Below are 7,284 nucleotides of genomic sequence, written 5' to 3'. Positions count from 1 at the left end.
AGTCAGACACGATTTGCGCGACTTCACTTTCACTTTCATGCATTGGAGAAGGAAATGGCAACCCACTCCAGTGTTCTTGCCTGGAGAATCACAGGGACAGGTGGGCTGCCCTGTATGGGGTCTCACAGAGTCGGACACGACTGAAGTGACTTAGCAGCAGCAGCAGCAAGTGGTAGCTGAACCTTTTATTGTAAAATAATATAATAATGTCCCTCCATGACATCCATCATGGAAAAAGCAAGAGAGTTCCAGAAAAACATCTATTTCTGCTTTATTGACTATGCCAAATCCTTTGACTGTGTGCATCACAATAAACTGTGGAAAATTCTGCAAGAGATGGGAATACCAGACCACCTGATCTGTCTCTTGAGAAATCTGTATGCAGGTCAGGAAGCAACAGTTAGAACTGGACATGGAACTACAGACTGGTTCCAAATAGGAAAAGGAGTTTGTCAAGGCTGTATATTGTCACCCTGTTTATTTAACTTATATGCAGAGTACATCATGAGAAACGCTGGACTGAAAGAAACACAAGCTGGAATCAAGATTGCCGGGAGAAATATCAATAACCTCAGATATGCAGATGACACCACCCTTATGGCAGAAAGTGAAGAGGAATTCAAAAGGCTCTTGATGAAAGTGAAAGTGGAGAGTGAAAAAGTTGGCTTAAAGCTCAACATTCAGAAAATGAAGATCATGGCATCTGGTCCCACCACTTCATGGGAAATAGATGGGGAAACAGTGTAAACAGTGTCAGACTTTATTTTTCTGGGCTCCAAAATTACTACAAATGGTGACTGTAGCCATGAAATTAAAAGACGCTTATGCCTTGGAAGGAAAGTTATGACCAACCTAGATAGCATATTCAAAAGCAGAGACATTACTTTGCCAACAAAGGTCCGTCTAGTCAAGGCTATGGTTTTTCCTGTGGTCATGTAGGGATGTGAGAGTTGGACTGTGAAGAAGGCTGAGCGCTGAAGAATTGATGCTTTTGAACTGTGGTGTTGGAGAAGACTCTTGAGAGTCCCTTGGACTGCAAGGAGATCCAACCAGTCCATTCTGAAGGAGATGAGCCCTGGGATTTCTTTGGAAGGAATGATGCTAAAGCTGAAACTCCAGTACTTTGGCCACCTCATGTGAAGAGTTGACTCATTGGAAAAGAGTCTTATGCTGGGAGGGATTGTGGGCAGGAGGAGAAGGGGATGACAGAGGATGAGATGGCTGGATGGCATCACTGATTCGAAGGACGTGAGTCTGAGTGAACTCCGGGAGTTGGTGATGGATAGGGAGGCCTGGTGTGCTCTGATTCATGGGGTCGCAAAGAGTCGGACAGGACTGAGTGACTGATCTGATCTGATGACACCCATCTTTGTTCTATTTCTGATTTGAAAATCTGTATTCTAAGAGTTAGTCATACAATTTCTGCAACAAGTTGGGCCTAACAGATTCTTCTACAATTATGGTATCTCACTTTTTAGAGAAGTCTTGATATTTTTAAGATGATTTTCAGTCATCTTATTAACAAATTAGAAATAATACTGCTAATTTTAATTTTGAATAGCTCATTGAATCTGTCTCAAGGGTTCTCAGAAAACAAGAAAGAATTGATTTTTATGAAAGAGTTGAAGGAAATACAAAGCTTAGTAATCTAAACCACATTCTTCCAGGGGGAAATATGGACTTGCTTTCAGAAATAAAAGCTGAAAACACGAGTTAAATGCTTGGAGATATTATTCATATTCTGCGTGAATACATCCTTGGGGTGGTTTAAATTTCTTGGAATTTATAAAGATGGCAACAATAGCCGTGTATACGAGACAGCAAAAGAGACACTGATGTATAGAACAGTCTTTTGGACTCTGTGGGAGAGGGAGAGGGTAGGATGATTTGGGAGAATAGCATTGAAACATGTATAATATCATATATGAAACGAGTCGCCAGTCTAGATTTGATGCACGATACTGGATGCTTGGGGCTGGTACACTGGGACGACCCAGAGGAATGGTACAGGGAAGGAGGAGGGAGGAGGGTTCAGGATGGGGAACACGTGTATACCTGTGGCCGATTCATGTTGATATATGGCAAAACCAATACGATATTGTAAAGTTAAAAAAAAAAAAAAACTCATGGAATCTTATATACCCTGTTAAACACTGAAATGTGTTTCTTTCAAAGGGCTGATGAATGAAGGAATGAATGCTGATGATTTTTTATCATGCTTACTTGATGTTAGATGAACAAAATCCATTGCATTTTCATATTTTTTTTACATACGAACTTTCATATACCACTCCCAATTTTGTGATATTAAATCGTCTCTTGCTAGAGTTTGCTTCAGCCTGTTTTCTCTGGCCCTAGAAGACTGGCTATGTTAGTGTCCATTACCAGTAATGAATTCTTCTAATGTATATTAATATCTTTCTTCAGGGCTCTTCATACATTCTGTCACAAGTTTAGTCAGCAGCAAAAAGTGTAAATCCTGATATTATAATTCATGAAATAATTAAAATTATGAGGAAACTTAAGAGGAAAATGAATATGTAATGAAGTTGAAATAGGCTTAAAAATATAGCACAATGACACATAGTTCATCATACAATAGTAATAATATAATTAAAAAGAAATCTGACTCTCCAATGCCTATAGGTTATTGCAGAAATTTCAATCTTGAGATTGAAACCAAAATTTGTCAGTTTATGAGAATGTATTTTGTGAGTTCAAAGTGTTATGAAAAACTAGTGCTTTCAATGAAAGGCAAATCCTGATGAAGGAAGAGGGATGTTACTTAGCAGGAGTAGAGTTCACTAAAGAAATGAATTGTAAAGAAATTAAGGACATAAATTTTGAAATAATGCTTTACAATTTTTTTAAATTATATATCAAAAATTTAGCTTCATTTACATGTTCTTTGTTGTAAATTTACTCAATACAGGGTATTTAACTTAAGCAGATAATGCATCCTGAAAAGTAGGTAAAGTAGGAAAATACATCTTATAAATAAAGATGGAATTGACATAAAATATAGTCTAGAATTTGGCTTAAAATGGAGAGTTGCATTAGGGGCAGCATGAAATTCAACAACAAACTCAGAATTAATTACTTACATAGATAAGTGTTTATCTTAAATCTACTCTCACTATACTAGGCACTGGATCATATTGCCATAGATTTGAAGGTGAGAATTTGTGCTACACAGATTAGAGAGGAGTTCACAGGAGATTCTGTACTATGTGAGGTGAGTTTTAGAGGATGAATATAAATTCCCACAGAGCTCATACCATGAGTATTACATCTGTTCGGGAATAAGGAAGAAGGTGATTTGAAAATCATTCAAATATTCTACACTCTATGCTAGTCACATACATGTATTTTGTTAATACAAGCTTCACAGTCTTTCTCAGAAAGGTTACTAATATTAATGAGAAGCAGAGAAATGAAGTGGCCATTGGTAGCAATGTTGATGTCTTGGAAAATATCTAACATGCCTCAAATGTGATGATCAAATCCTAGCTAAAGATGAGAGAAGTAGATTTTTTGTGGAAAGTAGGGGAGCAATGATGGGTAGAGAAGGCAGATACACTGTGTTGGCAGAAGTGGTCATGTACCCAAAGTGGAAGAATGAGGATAAGATTCACTCTCCCAGAATGCCTGTTGGGTACTCTACAGTCATGTGGTTCTACTCTATTTTCTTTGCTGTTGTTGCTATTGTTCTTATGTGACTCTCTTGGTGCTAAATTTATGCACTACTACTTATCTTAGATGTAAGTTTTTACACAACTCAACATCAAAATCCCAAATGTTTTCAGCTCAGTGGTTAGGGAATGTATTCTCCATTGAACAAAGTCTTATAGGGGTTTTATTAAATGATAAGTATTTTTCAAAATGCTTCACATGTATTTGCTCATTTAATGGTCAAAATAACTTTATGAGATAGACTTGTATTAGTGTGTGTATTTATAGATGGGGCATGAAGGGACTGAGTGACTTTCAGACCTAGTAAATGAAATGGATTAAAACCTACAAATCCCCAGTCTTCTGTCAGTTCAGTTCAGTTAAGTCACTCCGTCGTGTCCTACTCTTTGCGACCCCATGAACTGCAGCACGCCAGGCCTCACTGTCCATCACCAACTCCCGGAGTTCACCCAGACACATGTCCATCGAGTCAGTGATGCCATCCAGCCATCTCATCCTCTGTCGTCCCCCTCTCCTCCTGCCCCCAATCCCTCCAGCATCAGAGTCTTTTCCAATGAGTCAACTCTTTGCATGAGGTGGCCAAAGTACTGGAGTTTCAGCTTTAGCATCATTCCTTCCAAAGAAATCCCAGGGCTCATCTCCTTCAGAATGGACTGGTTGGATCTCCTTGCATCCAAGGGACTTTCATGAGTCTTCTCCAACACCACAGTTCAAAAGCATCAATTCTTCGGGGCTCAGCCTTCTTCACAGTCCAACTCTCACATCCCTACATGATCACAGGAAAAAACATAGCCTTGACTAGACGGACCTTTGTTGGCAAAGTAATGTCTCTGCTTTTGAATATGCTATCTAGGTTGGTCATAACTTTCCTTCCAAGGCATAAGCGTCTTTTAATTTCATGGCTGCAGTCACCATCTGCAGTGATTTTGGAGCCCCAAAAAATAAAGTCTGACACTATTTACACTGTTTCTCCATCTATTTCCCATGAAGTGATGGGACTGGATGCCATGATCTTCGTTTTCTGAATGTTGAGCTTTAAGCCAACTTTTACACTCTCCACTTTCATTTTCATCAAGAGGCTTTTTAGTTCCTCTTTAAATTTTACCCCCCCAAAAAGAAAAATTAAAACTCATTACTTCCAAAACATATACAAATAAACATATTATTAACATTTGTTTTAAGGACAATTATCTTACTTATTAATCATCATCATCATAATAACATATAAGTAATACTTTAAATATAAAGGGAAATAGGTTATATGAGAATAAAGTCCATAATGATGACACATGGTTATGCTGTAATATTATAAATTGTTGCCAGGGATTAAGATGATATTGACCTTAAGCTTACATGATTATATATCCTATTTCCCCCTCTATCTCTAAAACCAACTGTTGCCAGTGGCAGTGGCTTTAGCATTTCTGACTTCCAGTGAGGTAGTAAGAATTGAAAAGCCTGAAAGACTTCCTTGGTGGTCCAGTGGTAAAGACTTTGCCTTCCAACAAAGGAGGTGCTGGTTAGATTCCTGATGGGGAATAGAGGATCCCACATGCATCATGGCCGTAAAAACCTCAACAGAAAAAAAAAAATTCTAACAAATTCAATAAGGATTTTAAAAATGGTTCACATATAAAAATCGTAAAAAAAGGAAAAAGCTGGGTGTTAACAAAACTTGATTTGCTGTTTTGTTGTTGTTTAGTCACTAAGTTGTGTTCAACTCTTTTGCAACCCTGTGGCCTGAGCATTCCAGGCTCCTCTGTCCATTCCCATTCAAGAATCCTGGAGTGGGTTGACATTTCCTTCTCCAGGGATCTTTCCAACACAGGGATCAAACCTTCTTCTCCTGCATTGCAGGCAAATACTTTACTTCTGAGCCACCAGAGAAGCCAAAGACAAAATAGTCATTTTTTATTTAAAAATTGCAATATCTTTTCCATTTTAAAGATTCTCAATATAATTAAGCTTTTAAGTTACACAGGAGGAAAACTGTGTAGGCATTGGAATATTAGCACAAAGACAATTCTCATGAAACCTGGTGGGTATGTTTCTGAAAGTTCACAGGTAGTATTTGGTGTCAGAAAAAGTGTAGGAACAATTATTGCCCTATAAGCTTTGTGATATTTACAGTTTTAAACTTCCCTAAATGAAAGAGTGTTTTACTTATTAAACAGAGGAAACTTAAGGATCAATGTCATTATCAATTTCTTTAAATTTACCCTGAAGGTGAAATGACATACTAATTTCATCAAATTCTAGGTCTACACTAGGATTTCTTTGCACTGATTGCTGAAGAAGGCTTTCCTATCTCTTCTTGCTATTCTTTGGAACTCTGCATTCAGATGCTTATATTTTTCCTTTTCTCCTTTGCTTTTCACTTCTCTTCTTTTCACAGCTATTTGTAAGGCCTTCTCAGACAGCCATTTTGCTTTTTTGCATTTCTTTTCCATGGGCATGGTCTTGATCCCTGTCTCCTGTACCATGTCACAAACCTCAGTCCATTGTTCATCAGGCACTTTATCTATCAGATCTGGGCCCTTAAATCTATTTCTCACTTCCACTGTATAATCATAAGGGATTTGATTTAGGTCATAACTGAATGGTATAGTGGTTTTCCCTACTTTCTTCAATTTAAATCTGAATTTGGCAATAAGGAGTTCATGATCTGAGCCACAGTCAGGTCCTGGCCTTGTTTTTGTTGACTGTATAGAGCTTCTGCATCTTTGGCTGCAAAGAATATAATCAATCTGATTTCAGTGTTGACCATGTGGTAATGTCCATGTGTAGAGTCTTCTCTTGTGTTGTTGGAAGAGGGTGTTTGCTATGACCAGTGCATTTTCTTGGTAAAACTCTATTAGTCTTTGCCCTGCTTCATTCTGTATTCCAAGGCCAAATTTGCCTGTTACTCCAGGTGTTTCTTGACTTCCTACTTTTGCATTCCAGTCCCCCATAATGAAAAGGACATCTTTTTTGGGTGTTAGTTCTAAAAGGTCTTGTAGGTCTTCATAGAACCATTCAACTTCAGCTTCTTCAGCATTACTCATTGGGGCATAGACTTAGATTACTGTGGTATTGAGTGGTTTGCCTTGGAAACGAACAGAGATCATTCTGTTTTTGAGATTACATCCAAGTACTGCATTTCGGACTCTTTTGTTGACCATGATGGCTACTCCATTTCTTCTAAGGGATTCCTGCCCACGGTAGTAGATTTAATGGTCATCTGAGTTAAATTGACCCATTCCAGTCCATTTCAGTTTGCTGATTCCTAGAATGTCGACATTCACTCTTGCCATCTCCTGTTTGACCACTTCCAATTTGCCTTGATTCATGGACCGACATTCCAGATTCCTATGCAATATTGCTCTTTACATCATTGGACCTAGCTTCTATCACCAGTCACATCCACAACTGGGTATTGTTTCTGCTTTGGCTCCATCCCTTGATTCTTTCTGGAGTTATGTCAAGGTTGTATATTGTCACCCTGCTTATTTAATTTATATGCAGAGTACATCATGAGAAACGCTGGGCTGGAAGAAGCACAAGCTGGAATCAAGATTCCCAGGAGAAATATCAGTAACCTCAGATATGCAG

Source organism: Bison bison, unplaced genomic scaffold, assembly GCF_000754665.1.
Source record: "Bison bison bison isolate TAMUID 2011002044 unplaced genomic scaffold, Bison_UMD1.0 scf7180017864062, whole genome shotgun sequence".
Lineage (NCBI taxonomy): Eukaryota > Metazoa > Chordata > Mammalia > Artiodactyla > Bovidae > Bison > Bison bison.
Note: the sequence above shows the minus strand (reverse complement) of the source record.